The 14,936-nt window shown below is 54.8% G+C and overlaps 1 protein-coding gene across 1 annotated transcript in view; it reads right to left on the reverse strand.

Annotated features, from left to right (window-relative positions):
- CAPN5 (calpain 5) overlaps positions 1-9,893 on the reverse strand; it is a 62,550-nt gene extending 52,657 nt beyond the window's left edge. The window contains exon 1 of the mRNA XM_076328472.1: positions 9,835-9,893. The gene's annotated coding sequence lies outside the window, so the exon portion shown is untranslated. The remainder of the gene's footprint in view (positions 1-9,834) is intronic.
- Between the last annotated feature and the right edge of the window lie 5,043 nt (positions 9,894-14,936).

Genomic DNA, 14,936 nt, shown 5'->3' on the forward strand with positions numbered 1-14,936 from the left:
TGATTTTACCTCTTTTTCCCTCCCTGTCTTTCATAAGCTTTTCTTTCTGTGACTCTTCTAAAGCACCACGAGTACAAAAGTCGTACTTAAAGGCCTGCAGCAGCTCAAGTTGCTGGTGCTTTTGAAGAGGGAAGCCTCTCTCAGGTAGGTTGAACCGCCTCGAATTTGTGAGGCTTATTAGAAATCTTTTGTTACTGGATCCACCTGGCTCTTGCAAGCTGAAAGGTCTGAACATAAGTTCCCGCTGTCCTGGTTTGAGCTCTCCAAGTCATGTTTCTGCCTTGGATGCTGCAACTCCCCCACCCTCCCAGCCAACTTTTTCCCCTTATTCCTCCATTTCAGCAGCGCTGCTCTTCTCTAATATAGAGGCAAGAGTTTGCCACACTGCCCTTGGAGCTGAAAGGCTGCAGCCTTTTACCAGGCAGGGACTAGACACCAGCTTTCCTCCCCCAGGGAGACAGATACAGGTCACGATGCTGAGCACCGCAGGTTACCTCCATTCAGTCTCATCTCCCTATCAAGCATCCCTGTCAAGTAGCAGGAGGTTGGATGGACACCTCCCATGGGCCACAGCTGGTTCAGGACCTACAGCTGGATGACCAAAGCCAACCAGCACCACAAGAGCTGCTGCTACGTACTGTGGCTGACACGCACCGCGGCACTGCACTGTTTGCTGGGGTAGGGACGGATTATCTCCTGCCGTGGAGATGCTTTCAGCTCTTCGTGCACAGCAGAAATACTCAGGGAGGGCCTGATCTATTTCACAAGGGACAGTGACCTCCAGAAAGCTCAGGAGGTCTCCATGCACCAACACAACATGCCCTTTGGTAGGGGGTCATGATCTGGTGCAGCACCCATCCTTCTTTGCTTTTGCTTCCCAGCACTTCCGTAACAGGGTCAGCCATCGGGATGTGATGCATCCCCATGTCATCCTGCTCCATGCGATCCAGAGGGCAAGATAGGACCTCTGCACCCATGGGGCTCCGCATGGTCCTCTGGGGCCCTTCCTGTGGTAACCCAGAAGAAGACCCTGCCCTTTGCTAGCCCTTCCTTAACACCCCGAGCTGTGCCCTTGGGCAGGCTGCCTGGGTCAAACTAACCCATCACCAAGCCACAAGCACAAACAGTGAGACCAAAACCCTGCTCCTCATTGCTGCAACTCCAACCTCATGTTGGGGGGCAAAATCCAAAATCATAGAAACATAGAATCATTGAGGTTGGAAAAGACCTCTAAGATCATCGAGTCCAACCGTCAACCCAACACCACCATGCCCACTAAACCATGTCCCTAAGCGCCTCATCTACACGTCTTTTAAATACCTCCAGGGATGGGGACTCCACCACTTCCCTGGGCAGCCTGGTCCAATGTTTCACCACTCTTTCAGTAAAGACATTTTTCCTCACATCCAATCTAAAATTCCCCTGGCACAACTTGAGGCCGTTTCCTCTCGTCCTATCGCTTGTTACTTGGGAGAAGAGACCGACCCCACCTCGCTACAACCTCCTTTCAGGTGGTTGTAGAGAGCGATGAGGTCTCCCCTCAGCCTCCTTTTCTCCAGGCTAAACAACCCCAGTTCCCTCAGCCGCTCCTCAGCAGACTTGTTCTCCAGACCCCTCACCAGCCTCGTTGCCCTTCTCTGGACACGCTCCAGCACCTCAACGTCCTTCTTGGAGTGAGGGGCCCAAAACTGAACACAGTATTCGAGGTGCGGCCTCACCAGGGCCGAGTACAGGGGCACCATCACTTCCCTACTCCTGCTGGCCACACCATTTCTGATACAGGCCAGGATGCCATTGGCCTTCTTGGCCGCCTGGGCACACTGCCGGCTCATGTTCAGCCGGCTGTCGACCAGCACCCCCAGGTCCTTTTCCACCGGGCAGCTTTCCAGCCACTCTTCCCCAAGCCTGTAGCGCTGCATGGGGTTGTTGTGGCCGAAGTGCAGGACCCGGCACTTGGCCTTGTTGAACCTCATACAGTTGGCCTCGGCCCATGGATCCAGCCTGTCCAGGTCCCTCTGCAGAGCCTTCCTACCCTCGAGCAGATCAACACTCCCGCCCAACTTGGTGTCGTCTGCAAACTGACTGAGGGTGCACTCGATCCCCTCATCCAGATCATTGATAAAGATATTGAACAAGACCGGCCCCAAAACTGAGCCCTGGGGAACACCGCTCGTGACCGGCCGCCAACTGGATGTAACTCCATTCACCACAACTCTCTGGGCCCGGCCGTCCAGCCAGTTTTTGACCCAGCGCAGAGTCCACCTGTCTAAGCCGTGAGCCACCAGCTTCTCCAGGAGAATGCTGTGGGAGACGGTGTCAAAGGCCTTGCTGAAGTCCAGGTAGACCACATCCACAGCCTTTCCCTCATCCACTCGGCGGGTCACCTGGTCATAGAAGGAGATCAGGTTGGTCAAGCAGGACCTGCCTCTCATGAATCCGTGCTGGCTGGGCCTGATCCCCTGGTTGTCCTGCTCATGCCTTGTGAGCGCCCTCAAGATGAACCGCTCCATAATCTTCCCCAGCACCGGCATCCTCGCTCCTCTGAGAGGATCCACTGCCCTGTGGCACTCACCCTCCTAGGGCTGCCCCTAAGGGACATCCCCCCCCAGAGGCTGGGATTACAGGCAGCATCATCAGGAGGGTCCCTACACAGACAGGATAAAAAACAGCCGTCCACCCCGGTCAAAAGGTTTTTTCCAGGTGAGGATTTCTCCTCTTTTGAAGACCTCTTGCTCTGCTGTAGCCCAGCAGGGCTGGTGCTTGCTCCTGCTGCCGGGCGCGGCAGCAGGATCCATCACCCCTGCTCTCATCCCAGCAAAAATATCTGTCACCGCTCCGATGTCTGTCTGGAAACTCTGCCCGAAGCTGGAGTGGTCACCGGCTTGTCTGCAGGAGGTGGCTCAGGGCACGTTATTACCACACAGTTAACGGCAAGCGGGAGAGCATGGGCTGAGCACAGGGCTCTGGGATGGGGATTAAGCCCCTGCCTCCTTCCCAGCAGGTATCCTGCTGGAAGTCCTTGCTCCATATCTCTTTAGACGTCATGCTGCAGCAGCCCTGAGCTGGAGCAGCAAGTCACAGGGTACGTACAAGACGTACCCCATGACGTGGGATAGAAACCTGCTGCAGCCCCGGCCACAGCCCCGCGTTAGACGCAGTAAATCACTGCTCTCCTGCATGAAGACATGCCAGGCAGCCGAAGGCAAGACTCGCCGGGCAAGCAGCCAACGGACACCATCCCCATCCAATATCCATGCAGCAGTGGGTGGCCTGGCTCCTTGCAAAAGCAGACTTTGCAGCTGCGTCTTTTACCAATGCAAGACTTCCCTTTGCTCGGCAGAGAAATCACCTTCCTTAATCGTCCCGGAGCAAGCCTGAAGAGTATTTATACATGCTCAGACAACTGGTAGGACCAGCTCCGCAAGGCTTTCGGAGCAGCAAGCGTGCAAATACTTTGTAGGAAGCTCTTGCTTACCAGGGTGTGGCTTGCAAAAAATTAAACAAACCAGCCCCAAAGTCTGAGCAACAGACAGGCGTGCTTCCTTCTTCTTTATAAGGGGACTGGGGGCAATGGTGGAACAACTCAGGACGGGCTGGGAAGGGATGGAGTCAACCAGAGCCATCTGCATCCTGCACCCGTGAGCCAGGGAACCTCAAACAAGTAGAAATGCAACGTAAGCTGGGACGGAGGGTGCTCGCCGCAAGGGAGGGATGTGTTTTTTCACCCAAGGAGTTCACTGTATGAATTATCTGGAGATATAACAAAAAACCAGCAACGACAACAAAAACACAGTGAGGGGAAAAGCATCTTGGTTTAAGGGAAGGCCAGGAGCAGAGCTGGAGCCTTGCCCTTTTCACCCGGTGAGCTGAGAGAGCTGCTGCCTGTCATGCTGTAACTCCGTAGAAAGCAGTATTACGTGTCCTTTTCCCTGACGGTGAAAGTGTAGCCTTGCCCTGGGCTGCTGCAGTCATATTTGATTAGTTATGGCCAGATTACAGGATAAACCTCGAAGCAATAAAACAGGGCTGCAGCCTCCCTCGTCCGAGGATGAGCTCCAGCCAGCCAGGGAGACAATTTGCCCGATAAGCTAAGGAGGTACCTGCACGGTGGGGAGAAGAAACCCTCTGCCACGTATCGTTTCAGAGCTCCCCATTAAGGTTTTCCAGCCTCCCAGCGTTACGGTGGTTGGGATGCTTTACAGTCCCCTCTCCCCTTAACCTATGTTCACGACCGATTGAAATCGCAGGACACGAGAGAGCAGAGATGATGCTCGGATGGACGGTGGGAGGACTAAAACTGGTCATTTTTGCACAAGGGCAAACCAAGGGGCAGGGAGCGCTCTTCTGTGCCAGAAGAGTATTTTAAGATAAAATCCATCAAAACATTATTGAATTGGGACATACCCCCTAGAGCACATGAAAGCTGCCTACGGGATGCGCAAGCAAGGCGGGGGGTGAGGAGCTCAGTCCAGCCCCCTCTGAAGGGCTGGATCAGGCCCAAAGGAGCCGGTTCTCTGACCTACATGCTGCAAACCCCGCGGGCTCCCAGCACGGCTTTGCAGGGGTTTCATCTGTCACGTCTCCAGCGCAGGAGGATCCCCAAAGCATGAAGATCTGCAATATTGACTGAAAACTAATGCATCGTGCAGAAAGGCAAAAGCTGCTGAAGCCTCCCCGGTCCCAGAGTGTGGAGCAGAAAGGATTTTTTCCCAGAGGGGGTGAAAAACTCAACGGCAACCATTCCTATTTCCACCATGACCTCAAGAAGTTACCCCTATACTGAGGCACCAGAATGGGGGTCTCTCCTACAGTGTAAGCCAATTTAGCAGGAATAACCTATGGATGAAGAGGCTCCATGGTGCGAAGGGGAGAGCTAAGAGCAGGGGAAGAGTTAATGTTGCAGCCAGGCAGACACTCGACTGGTAAAAAAAGCAGCCCCCGTGAAGCCAATGGGTCCGCGTCCATTTTCTGCACCACCCAGAGCCTGACCCTTTCTCCCTGGGTAATCAGCTGGAAGTGAGCAGAGCCAGAGTAATCGCCGCACCTCATTCCCCATCCGCGACGCTGCCCACAGGGCCAGGAGATGGAGGAGCACGGCCTGGCCCGAAGCAGGTCAACGCAAGCCCATCGTTGGGCCTTTCTGCTCCACAGGCAGCTCAGAAGAGCAGGTGAAGGCGAAGGCATGAAGACATCAGCAAATAAATGGTACTCGAGTGTGCCCCACGACACCACGGCATGAGCAAAGGACGATGGACGCCTCTCTACGGGCTGAAACCCTCCTGCAGGTATGGAAGAGGTTTCACCTCTGGAGATCTGCAGAGAAAGGATTTGACGCCTCTAGAGACTAGTGAGGAGGAGGAGGGAGAGTGCCTGATCCCAGCCTTCAGCGCACCGCTACCTCCTTCTCATTCTCCATATATTGGGTCCACAGAATGGGTCTGGAGAACAAGTCTAATGGGTCTGGAGAACAAGTCTGATGAGGAGCGGCTGAGGGAACTGGGGTTGTTTAGCCTGGAGAAAAGGAGGCTGAGGGGAGACCTCATCGCTCTCTACAACTCCCTGAAAGGAGGTTGTAGCGAGGTGGGGTCGGTCTCTTCTCCCAAGGAACAAGCGATAGGACGAGAGGAAACGGCCTCAAGTTGTGCCAGGGGAGGTTTAGATTGGATGTGAGGAAAAATTTCTGTACTGAAAGAGTGGTGAAACATTGGGACAGGCTGCCCAGGGAAGTGGTGGAGTCCCCATCCCTGGAGGTATTTAAAAGACGAGTAGATGAGGCACTTAGGGACATGGTTTAGTGGGTGGTGGTGTTGGGTCGACAGTTGGACTCGATGATCTTAGAGGTCTTTTCCAACCTCAATGATTCCATGATTCTATGATTCTATATTAACCTGCTGCTGCCCTGCTTGGAGTAAGCGTTAGGAGAGGGGTCTTGGCACCTCCGGACCGGCCAAAATTATCTGGTAATGAATGCACAAGCGTGAGCAGATTCAGAGGATGCACCCGTTCTTAGTATCATCATACCCCAGCACAAGCGCTGTCTAAATCTCTTCTTGGGATGAGAACCAAAGCCTTCTTAAAGCATCGATGCTTTGTTATTAATCTGTGCTGTAACCAGGGAAGGGAGAGCTGGATTTTTTTTTTTTTGAGGCATAATCAAAGACAAAAAATTATCTCAGTGACATGGCTGGGCTTCATCTGCTTCATGTCTGGTCTGGTGGAGAGACCCACTCGGCTAACACAGCCCTTCCCGAAGGAGATACCAGGACAGAGAGTCCTGGCCTCCTACCTCGACAAGCCCCAAATCCTCTTTATGTCACAGTCGAGCACTTTAGAGGAGAGGTGATGTGCCCTAATTAACACTCTTACCCTCCTCCGATGAGATGCAGTTGCAGAGCCTCTAGATAATCCTCCCAAGCTAAACTGAATGAATTCACACCCATTTGTCCCCACACCAACACTGTCCTCCAGTTTAAATAGCTCTTCTGCCTCCCTGGTGTTCACCCCTTGGATGTATTTATAGGCAGCAAGCACATCTCCTCTCCGCCTTTGTTGCGCTGGGCTTTTATAGCCTCCCGTATAATAGCTCTCCATCCCTCTGATCAGCCTCACAGCCCTGTTTCCCTGCACCTGCTCCAGGCTGAGTTAATCCCTCTCAAGCACCAGATCTCAGAGCCTGGTCCTTCCACCTTAACTCTTCCATACCCTCGTCCCACCAACACCCCTTCGCCTTTTTGCAACCCTCCCAGAGGCACCCAGGGACCAAACCAGCCCTGAACCCCCAGTCTCTGCCATCCCAACGTGATTCGTCCTCCAAACACAGCACAAAACCCAGCCATACAGCACCTCACTGTATGGCCTGATACACATCTCAGGGGACATCCCCACACCCTGCAACTCATCCTCAAGGTCAGCTGGATTCCTCTGGCCGAGCATCTCACCCGCCCCGTACGGATGGTGCCTCTCAGCTTGGTTTCACAGGCGAGTCTTGGCGTGAAAAATGAGAATGAGCTCAGATCTTCCCTTAAAGGCTTTAAGCAGATTTAAGCTCTCCTGCGTGGGGTTAATCTGTCCAGCAGTGCCCTCTGCCACCTTCCCTAGCCCCCCTGCCCAGAAGTCTTCTCCACTGACATACCCCCACATGCACTAAGAGTGTAAAGCCCCGTCAAGTCCAGATAAAGGAGACCCGTAGCATCTCCTTTACCTAAAAATGACAGCAAAGCTACAGGTCGGTTCAGCACAGCCCCCTTTGGTAACAGTCCTGGGTTTCTACCTCCCTCCACCCCGGGGGCTTGAGGATGCCCACAGTAGTTCTCCATGGGCATCCATCACCAGCTGAAAGAGCTCCCTTGAACAGACAACGCTGCGGGGGAGACAGCAGCTGAGCAGGGACTTTAGAATCATAGAATAGAATCATAGAATCATTGAGGTTGGAAAAGACCTCTAAGATCATCGAGTCCAACCATCGAACCAACACCACCATGCCCACCAAACCATGTCCCTAAGCACCATGTCAACACCTCTTTTAAATACCTCCAGGGATGGGGACTCCACCACTTCCCTGGGCAGCCTGTCCCAATGTTTCACCACTCTTTCAGTAAAGACATTTTTCCTCACGTCCAATCTAAACCTCCCCTGGCGCAGGGCTCTGCTGGGCTCGTGGCCATGTCAAATCCCAAACTAAGTCATTTCTTACCAGAACAGGCAAGGACAGGGGGCTGGTGGCAGAGAGCAGGGTTGGACTTGACTCTGCCACAAACCTCCCGAGTGCCTTGGTCATGTCACTTTGCCCCTTTTTTATGTGTCACCGCTTTGCGGACAGGGTTATTGCTTCTGCATGTCACAGCGGGTGTCCCTAGGACATGACAAAGGGGCTTGATTTCTGTTCTGAGCAGGACCTCCTACAGCAAGCCCCGCTGCCTTCCTCAAAACCTGCTTTGCCTTTCGCTAACGCCTTGATCCTCAACTCTGCTGCCAACAAGAAAGTTTTTCCCAACCAATTCTGGCGCACCGCTCCTGGCAAGCGCCAGACACTGAGCAAGCCAGCCCCCACGCACGCAGCAGCGTTTGTACACACGCACCCGTTGCGGGGGGGATTTAGACCTCACATCCAGCTCCCAAGGGTGGAGGGTCTCTCAAAGAGCATCCATCAGTCCCCTCTTGGGTTTTACAGCCCTGCTGACTGGCTCATGGGCTGGAGCTGAGCCCCAGGCGATTCGCGTTAAAGAATTACTTAAATAAGTAGGAGGCAGCCTACGTTCCTGGGAAGGGCAGGGGGGAAATGGATCGCACCAGCAGGACAGATGTGACTGTAGCTAGACATTGCACTGCGCGGGATCTAAGCGGTGAGCACCCGGATCAGGCCCCAGCTCCTCCATCCATGCCTGCCTCTGCTGCTTTTCCCCCTTCCCGGTTCTTGCAGCCCCAAGGATGCTCCCAACAGGTGACACCTGCTCTCGCCTGCATCCGTAAGCTTGCCCCTCCTCAATTCACTGCTACCCCGAGCAGCATGGCTAGCCAGGCTCTCTGCATCTGCCTTGGGCCACCCACGTGCAGAGTGTGGGGTGGGAGATGCAGCTGCAGGGACCCTGTGTTGCCCTCACCCCAGTATAACACCAGTTCAGCACACCTGGACGCCAGGCTGAGCCTGGGAGGGGGATCCGAGCCCCCTAAGATGTGAGAGTGGATGGAGATGAAAGGCGCCCTGGGGAAAGTCTGCAGCACGGTCCTTGCTGGATGCAGCAAGAAAAGCAGCTGAGGATTTAACAGCATCCTCCGCTACCCACCGTGCTCACAGCCCTGCTTTCATCTCCATTTGCCACGTCTGCCCGCGCCCCCCGCCAAGCTCAGAGCTAACGCAGCATCCAGGCAGAAACGTAATGGTAATTGGTAATAAATAATTGGTAATAAACCCAGGCATCGTACGTGGGTGGATCTGCAGGGCTAGGCGAGCTCACCTGGCAGCTACCGGAGTGGGAGGCGAGGGACAGAGGACCAGAGCCACTTCTGATGGGACACCCTCCACTGGAAAGCACCAGGCTGGTTTCTCAGGTCCAAAATAACATTTTTCAGGGCAGGAAGAAAGGGAGAAAGGGATGGTGCCTCCCACCCCCAGGATATGGGAAATCCAGATTCATCTCTCTGCCTGGAAACCTGAAAAGACATCCGTCTCCTGCGCCCCAGCAGCAGCCTGGCCTGCCCCGGGGGCAGGAGCTCTCTCTCGCCTTAACTTTCCGTGCAACTTACTAAAAGCCCTTGGGTTTGTCCCCCAAAAATGGAACAAAAAGAACAATACTGAAACCTCAAGATTTCTTCCCGGCGCAGAAATCCTGCTCTCCAGCCGGCGCCGGTCTCCGCGAGGCCTCGCTGCTGAAAGTTTCTGTCCAGCTTGGCTCCGCCAGCAGAAACAACCCGGACTGGGAGCAACTGCGGGGTTTCAACCGCGCACGGCGCGACTTTCAGATGCACCGGCCCCGAGCACCCCGCCTTCCAGCATCCCCAAAAACTAGACCTCACGCCAGCGCTCGCTAAAGGCAAGGGCAGCAACGTGCTCCACGCAAGACAGCGCGGGGGAGGTAGGCGGGTGCCCGCTTTTGGCTTTTTTGGCCCCAAAATAATCTTACCCACACACCCCCCCACCCCGCAATGCAGCTACTCCCGATTCCCAAAGCCACAGGTGCCCTGAGCATCCCCCGAGGGGGAGGCCGGACCCCCGGGCGGGACGCGGAGCTGCCTCCCCGCGGAGGGAGCAGCAGCGGGGGGGGGGGGGGGGGGGGGTGCAGGGACAAGCCGCCCCTTCCCCTCCCCTCCCCTCCCCGGGGCCGGGGCTCGCCTTACCTGCCCCTTGCCGATGCTGTTGCCCGATGCCGGTGGCCGGTGCCGCCGCTCCGGGCGCGCCGCTGCCCGCAGCGCTTCGCCTCCCGCAAGCGCCGCCCCGACGGGGCGGGCAGCGGCCGCCGCCGCCGCGCCTGCGCCGGGACCGCGCCGGGGAGCGGGACCGGGATCGGGAAGGGGAACGGGAAGCGGCAGCGGGAACGGGAAGAGGCATCGGGAATCGGCACTCCCCACCGCTGGGAACTGGGGCTGGCACCGCCCGGCAGTGGGAAACGGGAGCGGCACCGGCCGGCGCCGGTCCAGGACCTTCGCCCGGGACTCGGGGAGGGGGGGGTCCGGTGAACTGGGAACCCCGCTGGAACCCGGGATTTGGGACCGGCGTTGCCCAGGCACCAGGACCTGGGATCATCTGGGAAATGGGCCCATCGCCGGGAACGGGGGGCTGGCACCACCCAGATGGGGAACTGGGACGGGGAACCGGGGCTGCCCGGGCACCAGCACCACCAGCTGGGCGCGGGGAACTGGGACCGGCGCCTGGATCACCTGGGCACTGGCAGCAGCCACTGGGACCTCCCAGGCACTGGCACTTGGACCACCATCGCCCTGGCACTGGCTACTTGGACAAGGTCCCACTGGCTCTGCCTGGGACCCGGCGCCAGGACTGGGAACTGGGCGAACTGGAGCCAAGTGCACCAGCACCAGCTGGGCACCGCACACCAGGGCCATCCAGGCACCAGGCAGCCGAGGCACGTTAGGATATCACTCATAGAGGGTGCAGGGGAGAGTCATCAGGGGTCACAGGATTTGGGTGCAAAGGGGACATCCCCCTGTCAGGAATGATGTGGGGCAGGATCACTGGGGTTGAAGGAGACGTTTTCCAGCCCAAGACCAAAGTTTCTCCCCTTTTCTGTTTTGCAAGAGGGAAACTGAGGCACCGGAGAGGGAGTTCAAAGGCTGGGCGGGTGCTTGGCCCCCCTGCACATCCATGGAGGTGGACATGCAATGGCTGCCACGGGGCTGGTGACAGGGCCAAGGTGGCCAGACTGGCTGTGCACCCACAGTGGAAAATGTACATTCCCAGCCCGCAAATACACATTCAGGAGTATGGAATGCTCTTTGAGTACTCCATACAAGAATATGGAGTCATTGATGGAGTGACTACAGCAGTGGACACGGGAAGGGCTACAAGTGTCGTCTGTCTGGACCTCTGTAAGGCCTTTGACACGGTCCCCCACAACATCCTGCTCTCTAAACTGGAGAGGTATGGATCTGATGGGTGGACTGTCCGGTGGGTGAGGAATTGGTTGGATGGTCGCATCCAGAGGGTAGTGGTCAACGGCTCAATGTCCAGATGGAGGTTGGTGACGAGTGGCGTCCCGCAGGGGTCCGTATTGGGACCGGTACTGTTTAATATCGTCATCAATGACACAGACAGTGGGATCGAGTGCACCCTCAGCAAATTTGCAGATGACACCAAGCTGAGTGGTGCGGTCGACACGCCAGAGGGACGGGATGCCATCCAGAGGGACCTGGACAAGCTCCAGAAGTGGGCCCGTGTGAACCTCATGAGGTTGAACAAGGCCAAGTGCAAGGTCCTGCCCCTGGGTCGGGGCAACCCCCGGTATCACTACAGGCTGGGGGATGAAGGGATGGAGAGCAGCCCTGCCGAGAAGGACTTGGGGGTACTGGTGGGTGAAAAGCTGGACATGAGCCGGCAATGTGCGCTCGCAGCCCAGAAGGCCAATCGTATCCTGGGCTGCATCCAAAGCAGCGTGGCCAGCAGGTCGAGGGAGAGGATTCTGCCCCTCTGCTCTGCTCTGGTGAGACCCCCCCTGGAGCACTGCGTCCAGCTGTGGAGCCCTCAGCATAAGAAAGACACGGACCTGTTGGAGCGGGTCCAGAGGAGGGTCCCAAAAATGATCAGGGGGCTGGAACAGCTCTGCTATGGAGAAAGGCTGAGAGAGTCGGGGTTGTTCAGCCTGGAGAAGAGAAGGCTCCGGGGAGACCTTATTGCAGCCCATCAGTACTTAAAGGGGGCCTACAGGAAAGATGGGGACAGACTTTTTAGCAGGGCCTGTTGCGACAGGACAAGGGGGAACGGCTTTAAACTAAAGGGGGGTAGATTCAGACTAGATCTAAGGAAGAAATGTTTTACGCTGAGGGTGGTGAAACACTGGCCCAGGTTGCCCAGAGAGGTGGTGGATGCCCCATCCCTGGAAACATTCCAGGTCAGGTTGGACAGGGCTCTGAGCAACCTGATCTAGTTGAAGATGTCCCTGCTCATTGCAGGGGGGTTGGACTAGATGAGCTTTAGAGGTCCCTTCCAACCCAAACTATTGTATGAGTCTATGATTCTATTCTATGATTCTATGAAGAGGGGAAAAATAAACATGACCCACCCAAAAGTGCATCCCCTACAGCGGGAAGGAGCTGGTGGGGTTTTACAGACCCTGTATCATGGGCAGCTCTGATCTGATGCTCTGACTTGACACACAAGCTTTATTGGCAGTATTCAGGATTTGTTGTAAATTAGGCCAAAAAGAGATGGCAAGGGAAGAACAATAAAGAAAACATTTGTAAATGATGGGAATAAACATTTCACATTCAAAATTATGGGCGATCAGACCCTTTTAGACAACAAAAAACCAAGGCTAAGGGTTAGCTGCTGCCTGCCAGTGACAGCGTGAAAGCTTAAAGACGTCTGCTTGCCACGTTTGCAGTAATGCAGTGAAATTTCGGTGATAAAATTAGAAAGGGGGCCGTGCCTGGAGCAGCGTTGGCCTGGCACGAGCTCCTGTTCCCACCCAGGTGTCACCTGCAGCTGTACGTGGTCACCACGAATCATGTGGGTGATTGACCTCCCCTAGGGCCAGCCATTTCCTCAAGTTTCTTATTATCTGAAACCCTGCTGGGCTTTTCATATTAAGGTTCTTGGTATTTTCCTGTTAATTTTATGATAATTTCATTACTTACTCAATTCGTGCAGTATTTGTGTTACAATTATTTTAATTCAATTATTAGTTAAAGAAATAGGAAAGCCAAAAATCTCTAGTTCCACGAATGCTTTCTTTGGCAGCGAAAGCCATTTTCTAATGTTTTCCTTCTCTTTGCTTGTTTTCCCCTCTCCCTCACGGATCTCAGGGCTGCTGTGATCTAGTTGTGCTCAAAACCAGGTCAGTGCAAGGGTCCTGTTTCACGCACCCCTTTTCTCTCCCCTCATCAAAAAAATCACCTAGGAAAATAACCCTAAAAGCCACAGGGTTTTGGGACCCCGTATTTAGGACCCCGTATTAGGTCCTGAGCCCGGCCGTGTGCAGCGCTGAACCGTCACCCCCACCACGGTGGGAAACTCCAACAGCAAAAGGCAAAGACAAAAAAAAAAAAAAAAGGCAAACCCTCAGTCTCTGAAGGTTTGTAAGGGGGAAGAGTAGACCCTAAACGGGTCTCCAACCCCAAGCCCCAAATCATCGGTAACGGCCCTAAACCCAGCTACCTGGCAGGCTTGGGCAGGGATGGATGCTGCTGCTGCTGCTCCCTGGGAGGGCAGGGAGAGCGCAGAGCCCGTTTTGATTTGCGATGTGCTTAAATGGGGAGACACTCCATCAGCGTTAATTAATTCTTATCATCACCCCTCATTCCTCCCACCAGCACAGACACCTCCTGCCCAGTTTAGCCGTTGTGGGCTTGCTTTTAACAGCAATGGAGGTAAGCAGGGAAATTCCTATCGCGCTGTTTCACCTATTTGACCCCAAAGCTGCTCAAGGGGAGCATCTCGCTGCTGGGGACGGGGGGACCGGAGGGGCACATGGAGGAGTTTGTCACCCACGGGGGTGATGGGTGACGCTGTGCAGCGCCAGACAAAGGGATGAAAAAGAGGAGGAAGGAAAAACGAAAAACAAGAGAAAATGGGCTCACCCTTGAGACGCATCAGCAGCGGGAGCCTGGCTTTTATTTTGTTAACAGGCTGGAAAACATTAGGGAAAAGCTCCTCCGCTGAATTAAGGCAGCGAGTGGGTCCCCAGCCGCTCCCATCTCCCCACGGGGACGTGGAGCCCGAGCCCGCTCTCGTCGCAGGCTCAGATCCTGCCGATTAACTTAGTTGCATTTTCGATTTCAGCCTCAGCGGGGGAAGGAAAATTATGTAAATACAATTTATAACGACGCTTCGTTGCTCCTCAGCGTGATGCAAATGAGGCCGCGGCGACGGGGGTGACGCGAGGGCTGTGCAGGGGGGGAAGGAAGAAATAGCAACGCTTTAAAACCGGACCCCAAAAATAAGTAGGAATAAGGTAAAAGGCAAAGTGGAAGAAGAAAATCGCAGCCAGTGAAATGGGATTTCATTATTCCTTCTGGGATTTCGAAGCAGATGACTTAGTGAGGTTTTCCTGCCTCCTGGGAATAATTCGTTGTTCTTGCTCATGCAGAGGACCCCCAAGGTGAGGTTTGGTCCTGGGGTGGTTCAAGGTGGGGGTCTGCCTGTCCGGGGTGGTGGGAGGTGGAGAACTGCCCACTCCTGCCAACCCTGCTCCTATGAGACCAGCTCTCCCCCTCCGAGCGCATGTTTGGGGGAGAAAAGTGAGAAAATGGCTGCAAGTGGGCGGCTGGTGCCCATATCCTCATTTTCATGCTGCGGAGATACAGGGAGCAACCTCTGGCGGCCCCATCCCCAACGCAGGAGCTGCCTGGTGAGAGCGATCTGAGCACCGTTGATCCCACCAGGTTGCAGTCTTCTCCTACTCTTAGAAGATACCAAGAAATGAGCCCACTACGATTGCCCCGGTGGTCCACCTGCACCTGAATTAAGCAGCATTTTTCTGAATTTTACAAAGTTGTTTGCCCCATTTGCAGCCTCTGGAATACCAGTAATGTATTCTCTCCTTTCCCTCTCCACATGATTGCAGCATAATCTCCTACTCACTTGATTTATTTAAGCAGGCCTTCAGATGCTCCAGTAATGGGAGTCATTTAGGTCCCTCTGCAGATATGTATTTATTTATTGCTGTTCATTTAAACTGCAGAGCCAGTTGGCAGGAGAGAGACAAGACTGGGGTCACAAGGATGTTAAATTATTCGCTGTCAAAAATAGCTGGTTGAGAAAGTTAAAT

Source organism: Aptenodytes patagonicus, chromosome 1 (genome assembly GCF_965638725.1).
Source record: "Aptenodytes patagonicus chromosome 1, bAptPat1.pri.cur, whole genome shotgun sequence".
In the NCBI taxonomy this organism is placed as follows: Eukaryota; Metazoa; Chordata; class Aves; order Sphenisciformes; family Spheniscidae; genus Aptenodytes; species Aptenodytes patagonicus.